Source organism: Hyperolius riggenbachi, chromosome 1, assembly GCF_040937935.1.
Source record: "Hyperolius riggenbachi isolate aHypRig1 chromosome 1, aHypRig1.pri, whole genome shotgun sequence".
In the NCBI taxonomy this organism is placed as follows: Eukaryota; Metazoa; Chordata; class Amphibia; order Anura; family Hyperoliidae; genus Hyperolius; species Hyperolius riggenbachi.
This window is the reverse complement of record NC_090646.1, coordinates 325,349,146-325,373,118: the sequence shown is the minus strand read 5'-3', so window position 1 is coordinate 325,373,118 and position 23,973 is coordinate 325,349,146. Positions and strand designations below refer to the sequence as shown.

The 23,973-nt window shown below is 47.8% G+C and overlaps 1 protein-coding gene across 6 annotated transcripts in view; it reads left to right on the top strand.

Annotated features, from left to right (window-relative positions):
• The window catches only part of REXO1 (RNA exonuclease 1 homolog), a 373,818-nt gene that overhangs the window by 143,998 nt on the left and 205,847 nt on the right, over positions 1-23,973 (top strand). The window lies entirely within an intron of this gene.

Genomic DNA, 23,973 nt, shown 5'->3' with positions numbered 1-23,973 from the left:
GCGGGCTGTTGCTGAGTTTCCCTCTCCTCCTGTGCTTGGCACTGGTCTAGGCACGCTTGTGTGCCCTTCGGAATTTTCTGCTGATATGCAGGGGTTCCCAGCAGGACTCCCTGACCACCAGGTACTGTACAAGCCTTTGGGAAAACAGGGAGATGTCAAACCCTTACCTGCTAATGCTACTGTACCTAACGCCGCTGGGCGGGAGGTACCCTCAGATTTACATGTACCAGCAACTGACTGTCTTTTATCTCTTTCTGCACCTGTTATTACTAATGAAATTGCATGTGTCAGTGATAATTGTGATAGAAACGCTGTACCTTCTTTGGCCATTACATACTCTATGGCCAGCCGCATGAACTCAGAGCTGACAGCAGGGATTCCCTCTGACAATTCTGACTTTCAGGCGGGTGACACTCATGCTAAAAATGACATATCATGTTATGCAAATGCTTTTGATAATGTTGTGCATGTTTGTGAGAGTACGCTGGATGACGTTTTCAGTGTCACCGGCAGTCTGGACTCAGGACTATCTGGAGAAGTCTCGACTTCCCCTGATATCTCTGACCTTCAGACCAATGTCAATATTGACGTGATTTTGATGTACCCAAAAGGTGATGTTTATTGTAGTGTACCTGTGCAGACAGACACACACAGTACTGTTAACCTGAGCTCAGAGCCTGCAGGCATTCCTGTCAGCTCTGACCCCAGAGAGTTTGATTTTCAGCAGCTGACCTCAGATCGCACTAGGCAGCTGGCTGAGATTTGTAGTCCCACATCCGTGAGGATACTACAGAGCGACTCCAACCTGCGTGCGCTTAGTGGCCAGACCGCTAAGCCGCCAGCAGTGGAAGCTCCACTACAGGTGTACAGGGAGAATGGTAACTACTCCAGTGAGCCCATTCCCCATGTAACTGACACCCCAGGTGAAAGCACGGTCCATGTGGATCTGTTAGAAGCCCAGTCAGATAGAACGCAGTTAGTTCTGGGAGAGCACGGCCAATTAGAACAGGAAGACACAGGTCCCCTGCCAGGCTTGATAGCTCCCACACGAGAATTGGCGGATGATGTGAAAGTCACCCCCCACCTCTCGTACTCCCCGAAGGCCTCGCTGAAGCGCACTGCGCCCCCACAGCGAAATCTTCGCAGCAACCCTGGGCAGGATACAGCAGTTCACAGAAGGGACCCGGGGACTCACAAGCCCTTATGGCAGATCCCCTACAGCGCCTCTCCGGAGGTGCAAGCAAAAGTGAAGATGAAGTATGAGGAGATGTTACAGATGGCTGTCCTCCGCAAATCCTCTAGCTCACAGACCACCATGTTCTGTGAGGCCTATAGGATGCCGGACGACATCCCAATAACCGTTGCGTATCCCATGACTCCCCTCGGTGATCTGTTGGATTGGCTGGCATCCGCCAACTACCTAACGATCATAGATCGGAGCTACGGATACTGGCAGATTCCAACCGTGCCCAAGGCACGCCTGGAATCCACATTCACCCTGCCCTTGGACTTAAACGCCTCGATGCGGATGTCTTTTGGTAGGATGAATGCCCAAGCCACCTTTCTCCAGGCGTGGAACGACCTGTGGAAAAGCAAGCACGGTTGTACAGTCACGTACCCGGATGACATCCCTGTGTTCCCCCCGACTTGGGAGCAACACTGCGATCACTCGTCCCTGGTACTAGGACAGCTGTCAGCTGACAATCTGACCGTTGAACCAGACGTATATCAGATTGTCATGACAGAGGTACAGGCCTCTCTGGGAACAGCGGGATACTACAGGACGTTTGCGAAGCCCTGTAGCCTCCTGGCTAAACCACTGACCAACACAAAAAGGGCAACCCCCAAGGTCATGTGGAACCCAGGCTGCCCCGCTGTACTGAGCCCAAGTAACAAGTTGGTATTGCTTCAGTCAAGGTCCTGCTAACCGCTCCTTCCCCAATCTTGTAAAGGGGGAGATGTGACGCCGTCGATATGACATATCGAATGCGTCATGGAGTTACCAACGCTAGTTCTTCGCAAACCACCCAAACTGACAGTTTTTGGTTTAAATACACTTTTTTTTCCCTTCACCAAAGGGCTGGAGAAATCTTTTCATGGTCAGTTAATTAGCCTACTGTTGAAAAGATTCTCTGCCAGCACAGGGGACCCCCTGAGGTGTTTATGACCTCATCCATCAGGTGAAGGGTAGATATCAGTTGACAGAAGCTCATAAATTGTAGCTTTCTCCAGCCTGATCGGCACCGACCCACCAGGAGTCCGACACCTAGCTGCCTTGTGGCCTGAGTTGAAAGGAGACAGGAATGATCCTTATCACGCCATCTGGGCACCCAAAGATTCAACCAAACTGTAGAAACTGTATTTAATAAATAGGCACAATTTGGTAATATTTCTGGTGTTCCCAAGATCGCAGTTCCCTCAAATTCACGGAGTTTATTAGATTCCACATGACCCTGGTCCTGAGAGATTTTCAGCCCTCTGGATCTTTCGGAACCAGTGCCAGTAAGGTGAAAGGGGGGGACGGTGCTATTAGCGATCCAGACTCCTCGTGTTTGGTATTAGCAGATTCACACACTTACGCTGATTGTGAATATTCATTCGGGTTCTTGATATTACCTACGGGCATGCTGAGAGCGGGCAAAATATGAATTGGCCCAAAACCTCTCCCTGCCTAAGGGGGCATTGCCTTATTCAAATTGCAAGGCTGGACTTGTATGTGTCATAACTCCTCCCACCTACAGTGAGGAACAAAACTGACATGATCCAAAAGTCCAGGGTCCTTTACCTTCAATCTGATGCCTAGTAACATCCTGGCAGCCCGCAGGGACACGGGCCAACCTCCATCTTTGAACTTTCTAACAAAGGCCTGTTGGCCGCATGGCAACCGCCATTTTGGGACTTTCGCCAAAGACTTGCGATTGCCGCATGGACTACCAATAACGGTATTTGAACTGTATATAATCAGACATCCTGTTCCTTTTCTTGCCTTCTCTCTGTCAATCAATCGGTTCTAAAATAAGCTGTGTGTATGTAGTTTAGAAATAAACTAACGATTTTATCGTTCAGTCTTGTGCCTGTTCTGGTCATCTGATTGCTGCTATAACGAATCTGCCCTCTGAAGAGTCAGTCATACTACCGCATTGTTTTATGATTTGCTTATGATTGTTGATTTGCTAGCTAGGTTGTAAATAACAGTTTCTTCCTTCTAGGATTAGCTAGTACCAGATTTCCTGTGCGAAATCGATAACTTCGTTTCTCGATTATAAATACAATTCGAGATTGCATCATATAGGGACCCAGTAACCTTTCTTTAAGGTCACATTGCTCACAGTCTTTAAGCCGTCGGAAGTGACTATTCCCCGAACGGTGACTTGAGCGTGTTGAACGTGATTGGGCTGGCTACCGTATTATGATAGCGGGAGTCTCTTTCCTCCCTGAACTTGAGAGAGTGGTGGCAGTTTACTTTATTTACCCGATTTCCAGCGCGAAATCGATATTTTTAGTTTACCGATTGTATATACAATCAGAATTGTACATGTATGGGCACCTCCAACCAATCTTAACCGTTTACTACGCACTCAGTGAATTTGCCTCCAGCAGTCTCTAGTGCATGAGACCTGCATGGCAACAGTGGCCTAGTAATACGGGATTGGTGGATGTTTGTCCCATTACATATTGTCGGCAGCTGCGCGACCAATCTTTATTGTCAGTCTGTTCACCGTACTTCCTGCGTATGCTAACGGGAGCAGATTAGACGGGATTGGCACGCTCTGTCGCCCTTTTCTTCTTACCTCTGACGATCCAGCAACCGGTCTCGTTGTCCGTCTGCGCCCGTACTTCCTGCGTACGCTAACGGGAGCAGATCTCGACGGGATCGCGGGGCTGGATTGTCACATAGATCATTTTGCTGTGATAAGTACTGATAAAGCTATTGGGGAATGAAAGGGAGAAGCACTGACAGGTGAAAATTCCTCTCGTCCATAAGGTGAAAAATCCCCGCGGGCTGAAATGGTTAAAATGCATTTACAGTAAAGTGGCTCTTACCAAAATGTACCCCCCAAAGAAAGCCTAATTGGTGGCGGAAAAAACAAGATATAGATCAGTTCATTGTGATATGTAGTGAAAAAGTTATAGGCTAATGAATAGGAGGTGAAAATTGCTCGGATGCATAAAGTGAAAACGACTGAATGCGAAGTGGATAAGCTATTGGCAAATGAAAGGTATGAGCACTGAAAGGTGAAAATCGATCTTGTCCGTTAGGGTAAAAACCCCTTTGGGGGAAGTGGTTAACCGATCTAGTTGCATGTTAACATAGGACCCCTTATTTGATTGCAGATGATCAAATCTTGCGTTTATTAAACATGTGGGTTCTTGAAGAGTTTCTTCTTAAATTTCTTTGTAGGGTGTCAGAATAGCTTCTCAGAGCTGCTGTTTGGGTGTGAACTTTTTGAGTGCTCCAAAGGTTCTCAATAGGATTGAGGTCAGGGGAGGATAGGGGCCACACCATTAGTTTTTTTTTTTTTCTCTCCTTTTATGCCAGTGATGCAAAGTTATTCCTTGCAGCATGAGATGGTGCATTGCCATGTATAAAGATGATATTTTGTCATGGAGAGCATGGTTCGAAGTGTTGTCGTCTTCTTGGGACATGGTGCCCATCCATCACTCCAACCATCTTGGACTATCCAGGGGTTGCACATTACTCATCATTAAATAAGTCTGTTTGAAAATTAGCCTTCATGTAGTTTTGGGCCAACTGCAGCCGTTTTTGCTTGTGAGCATTCATTAGGGATGGCTGAATAGAAGGTTTATGCATAACTGCAGTTGTCTGGAAGATCTTGCACCCTGTGGTTCGCAGGACTCCAGAGGCACCAGCAGCTTCAGAGAGCAGTTTGCTGGTTTTTAATGGCAAATTAGCAGCTGTTTTCTTAATCCGTTGGTTTGTCTGGCAGAAATCTTCGTCGTTTTGCCTTTATCTGCGCAAACCTATGTATGTTTTTCCTTTGGGTTCACCTGGCAAACTAATTATCACAGTTGTCCAAGATTGATTTGAGTGATAAAAAGAGCCCTGAGATGCAGTAGCATCCATGAGTTTAATTTAATTTAAAAAAAACGAAATATTTAATTTTTATGACACAGTTCGCATAATAATTTGGAATGCAATGTGTAAGAATAACCAGGGCTGTGGAGTCGGGACAAACATTTTCCAACTCCGACTCCTCAGTTTATGAAATCAACAACTCCGACTCCTGGTGCCCAAAATTGCCCTGACTCCTCAACTCCAACTTCGACTCCACAGCCCTGAGAATAACGATGACAATTTGTATAGTAATTCACAAAATGTACAACAACGTATGAACCGCACAAGGGAGAGAACCCTGCCCTTGTGAACTTTTAGTATATTACATTCTAAAGAAAAAGGGAGGAAACGAGGGTGGATGGTGCATATGGGTTTCAGGCTTGTTGCATGCAGACGCATATCTGGGCCATGTATATAGGGCTCCTGCCATGGGCGCCCATTGTCATTTACCTCCCAGGGGGCGCATCAGTTATCAATTCGCCCTTCCTTTCCAGCCAGCCCAGCTGCCCCTACAAGTAGCAAGAGGCAGAAGACTATGTCTGTGTCCTGTCCACCTCTCCGCTTCCAGCTTTTGTGTCACTCCGGCAACACTACTCGCATTCCCCTAACGATTGGCTATGGAGCCCTGCAGGCGTGCTGCTGGGGCTGATGAGGATGGGAGAGGAGAGTGTGTAGCTTGAAGCTTCCGTGCAGTGACACACATGGAGCAGACTTGAGTGGGACACTGCTGAGGGCTGCAGGAAGAGATGGGTCATTAGGCTGGTCTGTGTGTTCTTATCAGCATGATCTCCTGCGCTGATAAAAGCAAAGGACATGACAATCTTTTGACCTGCAGCTGTGCACTGTAAACTTCGCCAGAGCTGCTTATAGCCTAAGCTGCCCATGCATTGCTCTCAGCAGGCTCACTGTACACAGCAGCAGGTCAGAAGATTCACAGGTCCTTAGCTTTCATCAGAGCTGCTGCAGGAGATCATCCTGATAAGAACAGTGACCAGCAATGAGTAGATGTAGGACTAGGGAGGAAATTGAACATCTATTTAGTCATCTCAGCGAAATATTCACTAGCACGACGTAGAAAGATTGATCCAGCGACCCCCCCCCCCCCCCCCCCAAACGACTAGCGTTCCCACAATCCATCTTCCGGCGTGCCAACGTCACACAACAGGCGCAAACAGGAAGTCAAACGTTTGCGGTACTTTGCCCATAGTTGTCAGGGATCTTAATTAACCAATTTGCTGGGAATGAGGCTTCAGGTGGGGGCGCAATTTAAGTTGCCATAGGCGCTATTTTGCCCAGATACGCCACTGGTTGCATGAGATTATATTCAGGAGCACAGCTTGGCCAGGGGCTGAAAGTGGAATCGCCTAAGTCGGACTGTATTCTGAGTGCATATTAAAGAGAACCCGAGGTGAGTTCCAAGAATCCTAATTGCACACAGAGGCTTCGTCTGCATATAATACCCAGCCTCTGTTGCTATACAGTTCCCCCCACAGGCCCCCCTGCGCTCTGCTGTGACCCTAATAAGTCATACGCCGTGCTAAGCGACACGGAGTGTTGATAGCCAGCTGTTTGTACTGTCAGTCTGATTGCTCCCCCGCCTCCTCTATGTCTCCGCTCCCCGCCCGCGTCCCTTCCCTCCCTGCTGATTAGAGGGAAGGGACGCGGGTGGGGAGCGGCGACATAGAGGAGGCGGGGGAGCGGCGAGACTGACAGTACAGACACAAACAGCCGGCTATCGACACGCTGTGTGTCGCTTAGCACGGCGTATGATTTATGGAGTCACAGCATTAAAGTGACTCTGTGTGGCATTAAAGTATCATCATAGGCCCAAAGTAAATCACATATAAACCGGGGGTGTCCACACTCAAGGGAAATTCAAACATGCCATCTTATATCGCCAGCCCAGCACAGATCAGCAATATCAAGCATGGAAACCGATCCTCCTTCCGACTTTTATGCTTACTTGTTTGTTTGGTTTTCAAGCTTACCTCTCCTCCCCCTGGGACAATGTGCGAAATACCACTGAGTGTGTGCCTACTCCTGTGTCTGGAGTTCCCTAGGTTCTAATAGTGTACCTGCTCGTGGTACCTCTCAAAACACTCCCCTAGGCATAGGCCAGGCTGGTCAGGACATTTGGGACAATAAAAACTGGTGTCAGTCCTTCTTCTAGCACTGCTGCAGACACGACAACGTTTTCTTCGGATGCGTTGACCTGGGGTACTCGGAAGCTGATAGACGTAATGCCTTCCATGCAGTCGGCTAGTTGCATTTGGGGGGGGGCGCTGGCACCTCCTGGATACAGGAGGTCCAGAACGATCTGTTCCTGAAATTGAAGGAAAGATCCAGTTCTCCCAGCCTTATTGTAGAGAACAAAGCTGTTGTAAACTGCCAATTGAATCCGATAAAAAGACACTTTCTTATACCAGCGTCTTGTTTTCCGGGAAATTAAATAGGGCGCTAATCTCTGGTCATTGAAGTCCACCCCTCCCATGTTGACATTATATTCGTGGATGACAAGGGGCTTTTCAATGACCTCAGTTGCCCGTTGAATTTGGACTGTCGTATCTGTGTGAATGGTGGACAGAAAGTAAACGTCCCTCTTGTCCCTCCATTTCACCGCGAGCAGGTCGTCAGTACGCAAGGCGGCCCTCTGCCCCCGTTCAAGTCTGGTGGTAACGAGCCGTTGGGGGAAGCCCTGGCTACTAGGCCGCGCAGTGCCACAGCATCGGATTCCTTCTAACTTTAAGTGCTGATAGAGGGCCACACTTGTGTAATAGTTGTCCACATAAAGATGGTACCCCTTCTGGAACAAGGGTGACACCAAGTCCCACACAACCTTTCCACTGCTCCCCAGGTAGTCAGGGCACCCGACCGGCTCCAATTTTGAGTCTTTTCCCTCATAGACCCTAAAACGACATGTATAGCCTGTGGCCCTTTCACAGAGCTTATACAGTTTCACCCCATACCGGGCGCGCTTGCTTGGGATGTACTGTTTGATGCCAAGGCGCCCGGTAAAGCGTAAGAGGGACTCGTCTACGCAGATGTTCTGTTCAGGGGTATAAGCATCTGCAAATGTTGAGGACAGGTGGTCTATGAGGGGTCGAATTTTTTGGAGCCGGTCATAAGCAGGGTGGTCCTTTTTATGACTGGTTTTGTCGTCATTGAAGTGCAGGAAGCGCAGGATGGACTCAAATCGTGTCCTGGACATGGCAGCAGGATACAAGGGAACATGATGTACTGGGTTCGTAGACCAATATGACCGCAATACGTTCTGTTTCATCAGTCCCAAGTGAAGGATAAGGGCCAAAAAGATTTTAAGTTCGGAAACTTGGACTGGTTTACACCGGAAAGGCTGGGCATAGCTGCTATCCGGGTTCTCGGTGATGAATTGTGTGGCTTTACGGTTGGTCTCAACCACAATTAAGTCCAAGAGAACCTGGGTGATGAACAGCTGCAAAAAGTCTAGGGCCGTTCCTAGATGAGCTGTCGCCACCTGGACTCCACACTGGGCGGTGAAAGGGGGCACTACGGGTGCGGCAGAATCAGGGGATTGCCAATCTAGATTTGCCAGCACCTCTGGGAGTCTATGGGTACTACGGGCCCGTCTTCTTCTTGGTGGCTGCGACGGGGGTACTACTGCACTTGCCACCGTACCAGTTTCAACTTCCATGCTGACGCTCACCACTTCACCAGGGTCTACGGAAGTACAGGTACTAATTCCAGGATATGCTGCGCTGCTGGTGCCTGCCTCACCAAGAAAACTCTAATCAGTGCTAGCACCACCCTGCTGCCCTTGAGGCGGATCCTGCGATACCTGCGGTCTAACGACATGGGGTCTGGTACGCCCGGCTCTAGCCGGGACCAAAACCTCGTCATCACTTTCGGTCAGAGAACCACTGCTTTCCACAGGTTGAAATTTGGACCCGGATGATTCGTCGGCTGAGTCTTCCCAAACGCTCTCATCCGACTGGTCCATGTACCTGTATACCTCCTCATCGGAAATCCCCCTTCTTGCCATTGTGGACTGCTAAATTTATGGGGTTTTCCTCCGAGACTACCCAGAAAAAAAGAGCACCTACCTAGCAAAAGGGAGTATTTGAGAGGTAGAAAGCTGTGGTCACTGAGTTTTGATTAAAAAAAAATCAAAACTGATCTTTAAAAGAGAGAGGCAGGCACTCAGTACAAACTGCAGATGGAATAAATTCTGCTGAATGGCAGTGTAAAAAAGCTTCAGCAGGAGCTACGTGATCACGACAAAAAAAGTTCATGCATTGTGACAACTTCATGCAAAAAAAGAGCAAAAGGTGTCTGGCACTGTAGCTTTAATGCGTCACAGCAAGTGTACAATCATTGTAACATGAAACACAAGGACGAAGTCCGTGGAAAAGGTGGTACTTATCGTGCTCTGCTGAAGGTGGGGAGGCAGCTGTGGGCGCCAGTGGGTGCACGGCCTTACAGCCGTTTCGCAATGGGTTGAGCCTTGCTTCTTCGGAGGCTAATCGTGCACAATGTGCTGGATGGAAGCGGCCATTAAATCACCTTCTTCCGTGTAGGGACCCGCCTACCTGTAGGAAATGACGTGGGGCTCGGCCATAGGGTGGTACAGATGTGTCATCGTGAGCGGCGCTAATGCGTCACTACGTTACGAGGACGCAGATGCGTCACTGCGTATAGATGACGCGTATGTATGGAGCTTCAAAGTATTGCGATGGCAACCTAAACCGCCCCTGGGCCGCAAAACCAGGCGACCAATAGGGGGGCGGGTGCGTAAACACGCATCTCGGCTGCCAGGCGACAGGTAGTAAACAAAACTCTGCTCTATCCACGCAAGGGGTAGGATGTATTATCCATATCTCTGGGCTTATTAGCTAAGCGTGGAGAAACATGTAGCACCCATTCATGCCACATGCTTAAAGCATGTATGGGTAGTCCCATGCCAAAGGGTATACAGGAGGGGAGAAACAGGGAAGGGAAAGGGGGGTGGGAAAGGTGTGGGTGAGGAGAGTGGGGAGGAGGGCAGTGAGGCGGGGCACAAGCCCTAGATTCGGAGGCCCCTAAGAGGTGGGAAGAGATTGTGGTACGAAAAAGCCACTCCATTACAGGTAGACACCTGAGAAGGTGTGCAAACACCCATTCACCACACAGACCGACTAATATCGTGTTATCAACTATTGCAAGGATTGAAAAAAGTCAGATTTAAAGATTAAATATATTAAAACGGTCAAATGTGTGGCGAATATGGGAACAGCAAGGGGGAAGAAAGAAATAGGTACCAAAGGACGACAAGAAGAGCCATCATGCAGAGGAAAGATTTTAGGGATCAAGGAAACAGGCTAGATCCACGTGATCATTCAAACCAAGAGGGCCCATAGCGTCCGTCCTGAGAATCCACTTAGATTCAAGCTTAAGGAGCAGTTTTTTCCTATTACCACCTCTGCGTGGGAGAATACAACGATCCACGCAGGCAAAGGACAAGAGGTTTGGGTCAGAGCTGTGGGCAACAGTCATGTGCTCCACCACCCTGGGGCAACCCTTGCCCTTGGGTAGTAAATAGACATACTCCAAAATTCTGTCCTTAACCATTCTGGTAGTCTTGCCGACAGGGGCGTCTAAAAGACGCCAAGTCAGTTCACACAGCGGCAGCACGGAGCAGCAGGCAGGGCTACGGTAAGATGGCCGCCCGAAGCCCTGTTCTGCAGACTCGAAAAGTCTGCAGTGCATGGCTTCGGGCGGCCATTTTCCCGTAGCCCTGCTCTCAGCATGCAGGCAGGAAGTCTCGTGACGTCGGGTAGGAAGAGGATCGTGGGCGCGCGGGCGCTGCGCGCCACAAGGAGGTCGGGACAGGAGGTCGGGAAAGAAGGTCTTCTGGCTGTAGGTGAGTAAATGGGTTTTTCTTTTCTTTTTCAGGTGGTGCTGATTGTGCATATTGGGGTCATTTCTGCTACGGATTTTGCATATTGGGGTCATTTCTGCTACGGATTGTGCATATTGGGGTCATTTCTGCTACGGATTGTGCATATTGGGGTCATTTCTGCTACGGATTGTGCATATTGGGGTCATTTCTGCTACGGATTGTGCATATTGGGGTCATTTCTGCTACGGATTGTGCATATTGGGGTCATTTCTGCTACGGATTGTGCATATTGGGGTCATATCTGCTACGGATTGTGCATATTGGGGTCATTTCTGCTACGGATTGTGCATATTGGGGTCATTTCTGCTACGGATTGTGCATATTGGGGTCATATCTGCTACCGATTGTGCATATTGGGGTCATATCTGCTACCGATTGTGCATATTGGGGTCATATCTGCTACCGATTGTGCATATTGGGGTCATATCTGCTACCGATTGTGCATATTGGGGTCATATCTGCTACCGATTGTGCATATTGGGGCCATATCTGCTACCGATTGTGCATATTGGGGCCATATCTGCTACCGGTTGTGCATATTGGGGCCATATCTGCTACCGATTGTGCATATTGGGGCCATATCTGCTACCGATTGTGCATATTGGGGTTATTGAACATGTTTTTTGTTCAAATCTGCTCACATTACGTGTATTTTCTTGAGAAAACCTGCACAATTATGTGAATTTTCTGGGGAAAGGGTCACCAAAACTTGGGCCCTCTGTCTTTGCGTTGCACTTTTAAAGGGAACCCGAGGTGAGAATAATATTGAGGCTGCCATATTTATCTCCTTTTAAGTAATACCAGTTGCCTGGCTCCCGTGTTGGTCCTCTGCCTCTAATTCTTTTAACCATAGACCCTGAACAAGCATGCAGCAGGTCAGGGGTTTCTGACAATATTGTCAGAACTGACAAGATTAGCTGCATGCTTGTTTCTGGTGTAATTCAGTTCACTACTACAGCCAAATAGATCAGCAGGGCTGCCAGGCAACTAGAATTGTTTAAAAGGAAATAAATATGGCAGCCACCATATCACTCTCACCCTGGGTTCACGTTAAATTACAGTTAGCCCCGCCCCCATCCGGTCATGACCACGCCCATTTTTTCGCCGCACCGCGCTTCGCGCACCGCAGGTTGTAGCCACACCCATTTTTTGCCGCAGTGTGGTCAGCTCCTCCGGAAATTAGTCCAGAACCTGCATAGCACCCCCTAAAAAAAATTCCTGCAGCCGCCACTGCTTGCCGACGTAGAAACGCCGGCAAGGGCACCATAAGGCATAGACCACATAATTTGTCCTGCAAGTAGCAAAGAAAGGGATCTTGTCTTGTATCGGACCCAGCTGGTAGGACTTGCCAGTCTTCATGTGTCTGCATGCCTTGCATGCCCCACATCGATGATTACCTGCTGTGGCCACATTATCAAGCCATGTATGGCGTGGATTCTCGCGGAAGTCGCCATGGACTAAAAAGGTCACCAATAGTAGGTGCTCTCTTGAAGGCAACCAAAGGTTTGGATGGTAAGCACTCCTTAAGGATCGGGTCCTGAAGTAAGATAGGCCAGTTTTTAGTAACTACTTTTTTAATTACTTTCTCCATCGGAGAAAAGTCAAAGGTGAAAACCCCTGAACCTTTTCTCAAATGGCTGAAATTGGGTGCTTTCCTTCTGATTAAATCAGATCTATCTTTTTTCAAGGCCTCTTTGGCAAGCTCAAGCTCATTCGCATCATAGCCTCTTGAGCGCAAGCGTGATTTAAGCTCCGTGGCCTGTTCTACGAAGTCTTCCAAATTGGCGTTATTCCTGCGTAACCGCAGGAATTGGCCATATGGGAGAGACCTCGTGACATGGCGGGGGTGGTAGCTTTCAGAGTGTAAGATAGTATTAGAGGCTGTCGATTTCCGATAGCCCTTAGTTACAACAGTACCTTCTTTGATCATTAATTCAAGATCTAAAAAATACACTTTGTCTGGTGAGTATTCCATCGTGAACAACATGTTCACGTCGTTGGTATTCAAATAATCTAGAAAACTAGACAAGGATATAACATCACCCGACCAGAAGGCCTAGACATCATCCATATACCTGGACCACATCCTCAGATGAGATCTGAAAGGGTTGTCCACGGCGTGGATAAATCTCTCCTCTCAGGCCCCGAGAAAGAGATTAGCATAAGTACAAGCGACTGGAGTCCCCATTGCGGTGCCGGAGACCTGCTGGTACCAAGCGTCACCAAACAAAAACGCATTGTGAGTTAGAATAAAAGCCAAGCAGTCACATATATATTCATTAAAGAGGGAATCCTTGTCACCTCTGTCAAGGTACATCCTGACAGCTTTAAGGCCCTCTAAATGAGGAATTCTGCTATACAGGCTTGTGACATCAATGGTAACCAACAGGTCCCCACCGCACCACGGGGTGGACTCCAGACCCTCTAAAACGTCAAGGGTGTCGCTAAGGTGGGAAGGGACGTGGGATAAGAGAGGTCTGAGGATGTGGTCCAGGTACCTAGAGAGTCTCTCCGTGACCGACCCCAGGCCCGACACAATAGGTCGGCCCGGTGGGTCGGTCAGGGATTTATGGATCTTAGGTAGATGGTACCAAACCGGTTTGACCGGTAAATCAGGTAGCAAATCCTTGGCCAACCTAGGAGTAAGAAGGCCCAACTCTACCCCCTGTCGCAACAGGGATCTTAAAGCGGATACGTATCCTACAGTAGGATCACTTTTTAAAGGTCTGTAGGTGGAAGCATCAGAAAGTTGTCGCAGTGCCTCTTGTTTATAGGCTGCAGTGGTCAATATGACCACTGCGCCCCCTTTGTCTGCTTTCCTGATCGTTAGGTCAGGACGGTTTTTCAGACAATTTAAGGCTCTAAGTTCCGTGTGGGTGAGGTTAGGTTGCGACCTGGGGTACAATAAGGCCTTCACTTCCCTGTCTACTTGTTGCTCAAAAATGTCAATAGCAGACCCAGCTTGTGTGGGAAAGGGCATAGTAGACCTACAGGGTTAAAACTTTCTAGAGTCATGTAGCGGCACCTCAGCCGGGACTGACTCATTAAGCAACTCGTTCAGAGTTGAGATAATTTCCAAGTCCCTGTCATTCCAGCTTTTCGACACGCTGAAACCCAGGGCTCCTATTGTTGGCTTTCCTGCCGATTGAATATTACTATCTGCATTAGGGTCTTCCAGTCTCTTTTTCTCAAAGTGATGTCTAATGTTCAGCTTCCTAACTCCTCTGTATAGATCTGCTTTAAAGTTGGGGTAGTCAAATTGTGTAGACAGAGAATAGTTCAAGCCTTTATTCAAAAGATCCTCCACTCCTTCTGGTAATAACTCGGAGGTCAGGTTGACCAAGTTTGTTTTATTGTTGGTGGGCATTGTTACTGCCTCTTCTTGCTCCTTCTTTTTTTGTCCTCCCAAGAGACCTGCTTTCCCTCTGCTTTTTCCTCTTCCTCGCCGGATTTGTTTTCTAAAGGGACCTGTCGTTCTTCGGTCGGGGATTTTTTGGAGTGTTGTGATTTCATTGGTTTTTGAGGCTTGCGTGGTTTTTGTCTTGGCGTCTTATTAGGAAGGTCCTCTCCACTGGACTCAGATTCAGTTGTCCAATAGCCCTTAGGTTTTCTAGGAGGACGGGGTTTTCCCCTCGGCCCTGGATTAACAAATGTTCCCCAGGTAAAGATTCTGCCGAATTTGTAGTCCTCTCTGTCACGCAGGTACTTCTTCAACTTACGCCCTTTAATATTATCTTGCAAAGGTACTAATTTTTTATCAATCTTATCAAGTGTGGATTTATATGAACTTTCAGATACTAATTTCTTGTACTCCAGCTTGCTCTCAGATATGGCAGATGTGATCAGGCCCAGCTCCACTTTGCTCCTATCGAGTACTATATTCTGCAAACGTGCGGAGTGTTCCAAAAACTCCTGTTTCCAGAAATTTGGGATCCTCTCTGTACTCAGAAGGCTCCTGATATCTCCTAAAGCCTCTGGCCACTAGATCCTCTCCCTTATACTTCTCAAGGGTGGTAACCGTCCAAAAAAACTCCCACCTCTCTCTCACAGAGCCTCTCTAGGTTTTGCTCCAGCACCTTGGCGCCCACAGTAGAGTTAGAACAATTAGGACCACTGGTGTAAGCAAAAAAGCCAGAAAGGTCCGACCTCCCCGCGGTGATGTTATCACCTTGCACTTTTTCAGCCTCATCTGCTGAATCTAACTCCTCTGGAGAAAGATTTTCGTCTATATTAGACATAACTGGTGCTCAATACCAAGGGAAACAACAATTCAATAGGCAAATTTCAAAAGAGAGAGGCAGGCACTCAGTACAAACTGCAGATGGAATAAATTCCGCTGAATGGCAGTGTAAAAAAGCTTCAGCAGGAGCTACCTGCTCACGACAAAAAAAGTTAATGCATTGTGACAACTTCATGCAAAAAAAGAGCAAAAGGTGTCTGGCACTGTAGCTTTAATGCGTCACAGCAAGTGTACAATCATTGTAACATGAAACACAAGGACGAAGTCCGTGGAAAAGGTGGTACTTATCGTGCTCTGCTGAAGGTGGGGAGGCAGCTGTGGGCGCCAGTGGGTGCACGGCCTTACAGCCGTTTCGCAACTGATCTTTACAGTGCCACAGCTAGTGTACAGTGTTTTTGCAGTGATCAGAACAAAAAATCTGTCACTACAGTGGGGCGGCTGAACGCAAGTGCGGGCGAACGATCAGGCATGATCGGGTAAACACTGCGTTTTTAGTGGAGCCTACACTAAGGTGACCCTAATGTACTGCTATAGATCTGTCTGCAATCAGGAATGATCACTAGATACTATATAGTACCAATGCTGATTAGCGACAGTGATGGCGCTAATCGGTCAATGCGGTGCAGTGGGCTGGGCCCTAACTGACCCTAACAAAGGGGCCTAGCTAACTGGCCTAACTGCTAACACTAGTGATACTGAAAAAGTGTCAGTTTTCACTGATCACTGTTTTTAGATCACTAGGATTGTAACAGGGGGATGATCTGGGGTGGGGGGTTTGGGGGTGGTGGCGAGTGGGGTCTCAGAGGCAATCAATCACTGGACAATCAAAGCCGATCACGGGACAATCAAATACAATAACAGCACAATCAAATCTTATGCACTCGGAAGGTGATGGGGGGTGGTGGTGGGGGGGGAGGTGGTGGGGGGGAGGCAAACAATCACGGGACAATCAAAGCCGATCACGGGACAATCAAATACAATTACAGCACAATCGAATCCAATCACTGGACAATCAAAGCCGATCACGGGACAATCAAATACAATAACAGCACAATCAAATCTTATGCACTCGGAAGGTGGTGGGGGGGGAGGCAAACAATCACGGGACAATCAAAGCCGATCACGGGACAATCAAATACAATTGCATTACAATCGAATACAATTGCAGCGCAATCAAATACAATCACAGCACAGTCAAATACAATGCACTTGGAAGGTGATTAGGGGAGGTCTGAGGGTGATTTGAGGGGGTGGGGGGTTGATCAGGAGCCCCCACGGAGCAGACTGAGTCCTGATTTGATGAGAGGCAGTCACAGGGGGTTACTGATCGAAGATCAGTTAGTGATTGCTGGGGAGGACAGATGTAAACAATGCGCAGGGGATGTAATCAGGAGGGGGGTATGAGCGCAGTCGAGGGTCTGGGCAGGTGATCGGTTGCCCCCGCGATGCAGTTAGGGTCTGCTGATGGGTGGGGGTGCTGAGGGGTGATGGACAGGTGATAGACAGGTGATCAGAGGGGGATCAGGGGGTAAGCTAGCTGTATACAGATGTATACAGGGGGGTAGTCTGGGATGGGGTCTGGGGGTGATCTAAAGGTAAGGGGGGGGGATCAGGGGTGATTAGGAGGCATTAGGGACCTAATCTAGGGGATAGCGTCAATAGTTAGCGACAGGTGGGGGGGGGGAGAGTTAGAAGGGTGCAAGGGTGCTGGGAGGGGTCTGCTGGGGTGGTAGATCAGGGGGGCTGTATGAAAAAAAAAAAGTGTGGTGTATACTCACTACTGCTTCCTCCTCGCTGGTGGTCTCTGGAACAATGAGACCACGAGGCGAGGAGGAAGCATGTATAAAGCACTTTGTTTACCTAACAAAGTGCTTTATACACTGTAATGGGGCGAATTTCTGTATTCCTCCGCCCGCCGGCGCTGCTAATTGGCCGGCGGGCTGGAGGCTAAATGCCCGGCCATCGATCCCCGGCGGAGGATCGCGTCACGGATGACGCGATCGCTCCGCCCATGCCCGTAAAAGGACCGCCGCCTCTGTGCGTACGGCGGTCCTTAGGGCTTCCACTTTCCGACCGCCCCTGTGCAGTGGGCGGCCGTTAAGTGGTTAAAATGCATATTAAATAAAAACAATTTTTTGCAAAACATACCACCCAAAGAAAGCCTGGTTGTGCAAATGGAGTAGACAACAGGTAGAAATTATAGGCAATTACAAGACATCCCCAATGAAGGAGTGGTTCTGCAGGTGGTGACTAGTGATGGCTCGAACCTCTGATTTTGGGTTCGCGAACCTCGAACGCAAACTTCCGCTAAAGTTCGTGTTCGCATGAACCATGCGAACCGCAATAGACTTCAATGGGCAGGCAAACTTTGAAAAATGCAAACACCGATTCTGGCCAGAAAAGTGATGGAAACGATGTTTCAAGGGGTCTAACACCTGGAGGGGGTCAGTGACTACAAGAGGAACAAAAACAATTCAAAAAGACCTTATAGTTTTTGAGAAAATCGATTTTTTTAAATTCTTTCTGACCGTAGGAAAATTAAACGCCCGCCGACTTTAGCGGTTAATAGCAAAGTCCCCTTAAAAGCTATAAACACCAAATTTGCTGGGAATGTTAGGAAGAACAGTGGGAACAAGCGGAAAAAAAAGACCTTATACTTTTTGAGAAAATTGTTTTTAAAGTTTCAAAGGAAAAAGAGCCGATTGATTCGATTCAATTCATTAAAAAGAACCGGATCATTCATGAACTGGATAGTATAGCTTAGAATGCGTCCTGTGCAGGACGCATAGCTGTCGGCTCCCGCTGTCTCTCCCCACCTGCCTTCACCTGTCAACCCTCACCTAGGCTGGCACCATGGCGTGAGAACTTTTTTTAAAAAGGTACAGGTAAGTATTTCTGGTTAATTAAGAACATTAAAGGACTTTTTTCGTCGTTGTGTTTTTATTTCATTTAACCCTTTGTGGAAAATGGGTAAGGGGTACTTTATACCCCTATACTCATTTCTCCTGGGAGGGGGGTGGGCATCTGGGGTCCCCTTCTTAAAGTGGACTCCCAGATGCCACCATGAACCCTCCCAGGGAATCGTCGCCCCACCTCCTCCTGGGACACCGGAGGTTGGGAAGAGCCCCAAGCCATGGACAAGGGCTCGAGGGGGAGAGGGGAAGGTTTGGCTGCCCTTCTCTCCCGGAGCCCCCCCATACCATGGACCATGCAGGCTGGTATAGCTCAGGGTGCGAAACCCCATACGGCCGGGGCTCCGCATTCTGGCTATCTCAGCCTGCATGGGGGACAAGGGGTACAGAGAGCTCAAGAGGGGGGGACCCCACGTCATTTTTTTTTCAGATTTCCCACACTCAGCACATAAAAATAAAAATTGTAGGGACTGAGCGGCCCCAAATTTTTCAGGCTTTGTACGGAGTTTAATGGGGCTCAGGGCTGGGGAGTTTCGGGCCCTTACCGTTCGGCAGAAACGTGCGCTTTTGTACCCTCAAAACCTAAGTCCCAATGAAAGCCTATGGGGGATTTTAGCACTTTTGCACCCCCATAACTCTGGTTTGCAGAAATGTAGGGAACCCAAAATTGGAGTGCAAGTAAAACAATATGCCTTCTACCTGCATGCCAAATGTCGTGAGCTTCAGACTTTGCTAACGGCCATGGCGGCGATTTATGTTCATCACCTGCACCATTGCCAAAAAAAAAAAAACAAGCTTTTGTGACCCTAGGCTATGACCTCTTTGGCCTAGGGGCCCCAAACTCGCCAGTCCTGAGTCCCCCTAAAAGTCCCTACAATGCTAGAAAATTTGCCACTGCTGAGCCATCGTCCTTTGAAGAGATTTGAGGTTTTTAACAGTGAAATAGGAAGCCCAATACAAGCCAGTGGCAAAATTTAGCATTTTTGCACCCCCATAACTCTGGTTGGTTATCACCCGCCGACTTTAGCAGTTAATAGCAAAGGCCCCTTACAGGCTAGCAACACCAAATCTGCAGGATATGTTAAAAGATAGCAGGAAACAATATTTAAAAATTGTTTTTTTATGTGCTGGGTGTGAGTGTGGGAAATCTGGAAAAAAAAAAGACGTTGGGCCCCCCTCCCGTGCTCTCTGTAACCACATGTCCCCCATGCAGGCTGGGATATAGAATGTGGAGCCCTGGCCGTGTGGGGCTTTGCACCCTGTGCTTTACCAGCCCGCATGGTCCATGGTATAGGGGGGCCCCGGGGGAGAGGGGCCAGCCTTCCCCTCTCCCCCCGAGCCCTTGTCCAATCCATGGACAAGGGGCTCTTCCCCACCTCCAGTGCTCCAGGAGGAGGTGGGGGCAACGACTCCCTGGGGGGGGGGTTCATGGTGGCATCTGGGAGTCCCCTTTAAGAAGGGGACCCCAGATGCCCACCCCCTCCCAGGAGAAATGAGTATATGGTGAGTATAGGGATGCAAAGTACCCCTTACCCATTTCCACAAAGGGTTAAATGAAATAAAAACACGACAACGAAAAAAGTCCTTTAATGTTCTTAATTAACCAGAAATACTTACCTGTACCTTTAAAAAAAAAAAAAAGTTCCCACGCCAATATCCTCGGAAATATCCCACGGCGACAGTATCCTCTAATCTTGTGATCTTCAATTAAATTCAAAGTTGATTGAAGATCTCCGCCACCCCCCACATAGCAGAGAATGCGTTGCATAGGACGCATAGCTGCCAGCTCCCGTTGTCCTCCCCACATCCTCACCTCTCACCCTCACCTAGTATGGCACCAGGTAGGGAGAGACAGCGGGAGCTGGCAGCTATGCGTCCGCTTAGGACGCATTCTAAGCTATACTAACCGGCACATGAATGATCCAGTTCTTTTTAATGAATCAAATGAATCGGCTCTGTAACTTTTTTCCTTTGAAACTTTAAAATCTATTTTCTCAAAAAGTGTAAGGCTTTTTTGTTAAAAAAAAATTTCCTCTTGTTCCCACTGTTGTTCCATTCACAGCAAATTTGGTGTTTCTAGCTTTTAAGGGGGCTTTGCTATTAACCACTAAAGTCGGCGGGCGTTTAAAGTTTTTGAGAAAATCTATTTTAACCACTTCACCACTGAGGGGTTTTACCCCCTGACCACCAGAGCAATTTTCACCTTTCAGCGCTCCTTCCATTCATTCGTCTATAACTTTATCATTACTTATCGCAATGAAATGAACTATATCTTGTTTTTTCCGCCACCAATTAGGCTTTCTTTAGGTGGGACATTATGCCAAGAATTATTTTTTTCTAAATGTGTTTTAATGGGAAAATAGGAAAAATGTGGGGAAAAAAAAAATTATTTTTCAGTTTTCGGCCATTATAGTTTTTAAATAATGCATGCTACTGTAATTAAAACCCATGAAATTTATGTGCCCTTTTGTCCCGGTTATAAAACCGTTTAAATTATGTCCCTATCACAATGTTTGGCGCCAATATTTCATTTGGAAATAAAGGTGCATTTTTTTCAGTTTTGCGTCCATCCCTAATTACAAGCCCATAGTTTATAAAGTAACAGTGTTATACCCTCTTGACTTAAATATTTAAAAAGTTCAGTCCCTAAGGTAACTAATTATGTATTTTTTTTAATTGTAAATTTTTGAATTTTTTTTTTTAATTACAAAAAAAAAAAAATGGGGAGTGTGGGAGGTAATGAGTTAATTTTTTGTGTAAAAGTCATTTATTTGTATGTGAAAAATGTGTAGGGTGTAGTTTACTATTTGGCCACAAGATGGCCACAGTAACTTTTTGCTTTATTGCGACCTCCAAGCCTCCTTCCGGAAGCTTGGAGGAAGAATAAGGAGGCTGGACACGTGAGTTTCTTCTCACAATGATCGCGCTGCCCATAGGAGAGCAGCGGGTCATTGTGGGGCTTAGATCAACGAACGGGAATGGATTTTCCCGTTCATTGATCTCCGGGCGAGCGGGCGGCGGCGGTTTTACTAGCGGCGGGCGGCGTGTTTACGAGCGGGAGCGCGGACAGCGTCGGGAACGCGGAAAGTACGTGTTTCTCCGTCCCTGGTTTTTAAAGGATGGAAAAAGGGGCGGAGAAATACGTACGCGCGGGGGTAAAGTGGTTAAAATTAAAGAGAATCTGTATTTTTAAAATCGCACAAAAGTAAACATACCAGTGCGTTAGGGGACATCTCCTATTACCCTCTGTCACAATTTCGCCGCTCCTCGCCGCATTAAAAGTGGTTAAAAACAGTTTTAAAAAGTTTGTTTATAAACAAACAAAATGGCCACCAAAACAGGAAGTAGGTTGATGTACTGTATGTCCACACATAGAAAATACATCCATACACAAGCAGGCTGTATACAGCCTTCCTTTTGAATCTCAAGAGATCATTTGTGTGTTTTTCTCCCTGCAGTTCTCATGCACTGACGTTTCAGGCGGCTCTTTTTTTCTCCTGCAAACATCTTTGCCCTTGTCTGTAATTCTTCAGTATGTGAAAGCCCAGCCAGCTCAGAGGACGATTTATCCAGCTTGTAAAAGATAAGAGAGAAGAGAGAAGCTGCTCTAATCTAAATAATACACAGGCAGTGTGCATAGAGGGGCCTGGAAGGGGGAATTCATAGCAGAACCACAACACTGAAGAACTTGGCAGCCTTCCAGACACAGGCTGACAAGTCTGACAAGGGAAAGATGCATTGATTTATTACAGAGACTGTGATAGCAGAAAGTGCTGCAGTAAGCCAGAACACATTAGAATAGCTTTTGGAACTTGTAGGATGATAAAAAACAGGATGCAATTTTTGTTACGGAGTCTCTTTAAGGTCCTTTTGAAAAAAATGTTTTTCCTCTTGTAGTCACTGTCCCCCTCTACATACCCTGCAAATTTGGTGTTTCTACTATGTAAGCGGACTTTGCTGTTAAGCGCTAAATTCGGCGGGCAATAAAGTCTATGGGAAAAATGCGGTTCGTGGCGAACGTGAACCACTGAGATTCGCGTGAACAAGTTCGCCAGCGAACCGTTTGGGCCATCTCTAGTGGTGACCACAGACCACTTCTCAGTTCCTATGCTTTCTGGCTGTTGTTTTGGTCACTTTTGAATGCTGGCGGTGCTTTCCCCCTAGTGGTAGCATGAGGCGGAGTCTAAAACACCCACAAGTGGCTCAGGTAGTGCTGCTTATCCAGGACGGCACATCACTGCGAGCAGTAGCAAGGTGATTTGCTGTGTCTGTCAGCGTAGTGTCCAGAGCATGGAGGCGCTACCAGGAGAGACAGGCTAGTACATCAGGAGACATGGAGGAGGCTGTAGGAGGGCAACAACCCAGCAGCAGGACTGCTACCTCCACTTTAGTGCAAGGAGGAACAGAAGCACTGCCGGAGCCTTGCAAAATGACGTCCAGTGGGCCACAAATGTTCATGTGTCTGCTTGAACGGTCAGAAACTGACTCCATGAGGGTGGTCCACAGGTGAGGGTTGTGCTTACAGCACAGCCCAACACTGTGAAGGACGTTTGGCATTTGCTAGAGAAAACTCAAAATTGGCAAATTCGCCACTGGGGCCCTGTGCTCTTCAGATAAAAGCAGGTTCACACTGAGCACATGTGAGTCTGGAGACGCAGTGAAGAACGTTCTGCTTCCTGCAACATCCTCTAGTATGACCCGTTTAGCAGTGGGTCAGTGATGGTGTGGGGTGGCATTTCTTTGGGGGGCTGCACAGCCCTCCATGTGCTCGCCAGAGGTAGCCTGACTGCCATTAGGTACTGAGATGAGATGCTCAGACCCCTTGTGAGACCATATGCTGGTGCAGTTGGCCCTGGGTTCTTCCTAATGCAAAACAATGCTAGACCTCATGTGGCTGGAGTGTCAGCAGTTCCTGCAAGACGAAGGCATTGATGCTATAGACTGGCCCTCCCGTTCCCCAGACCTGAATCCAATTGAGCACATCTGGGACATCGTGTCTGGCTCCATCCACTAATGCCATGTTGCACCACAGACTGTCTAGGAGTTGGTGGATACTTTAGTCCAGATCTGGGAGGAGATCCCTCAGGAGACAATCTGCCACCTCATCAGGAGCATGCACTGTGGTTGTTTTCTTCCACTTTAAAGCAGAACTGAATACTAAATAAAAACAGTGTTTCACTTACCTGGGGCTTCTGCCAGCCCCTTGCAGCCATCCTGTCCCGCGCCGATCCTCCACAATCTTACGCTCTCCCGCCGCCACATAGTTTCGTTACAGTTGACTTGTAAGTCGATGGTGCTTGCACGCCCCAAGCCACACGTATCTTTCTTTGCTTTCCTGCCCGCAATAGCATCCTGCGCAAAATATTTCTTGAAGGAACTCTGTTCAAGCTTGATTAGGTTATTATTTGACACCTGCCTCTACATTGGTTGTATAGTACCTATTTTCATGGTATGTTCTGCCCGTCACACCTTGCTGAGAGTGAGGTTGGGGGGGGGAGTTGGAGTTAAAGAAATACAGGGAACGCTGTTTGAGGTGAGGGTGGGCATTTGGGGGAGCCCCGCCCCACCTAAACTGTGCTTGTGTGAGGTCTAGGTGGCCCTATAGCTTTCCATGCGCCCGGCACCACCTTTCCCTGGTCCAAGTACCCCAAAAACCCATCACCCTCCCCATCAAGATTATATTTCACATGTAAAAAGCTAATGAAAAGTTAATGTACCACTTTATAAATCTTAGCAAGTTAATTTCTTGGTAAGTGCTTAAAGCGGATCCGAGATGAAAAACTAAATATAACAAGTGACTTGTCTATATATCTTATCTAAAGTTTAGATA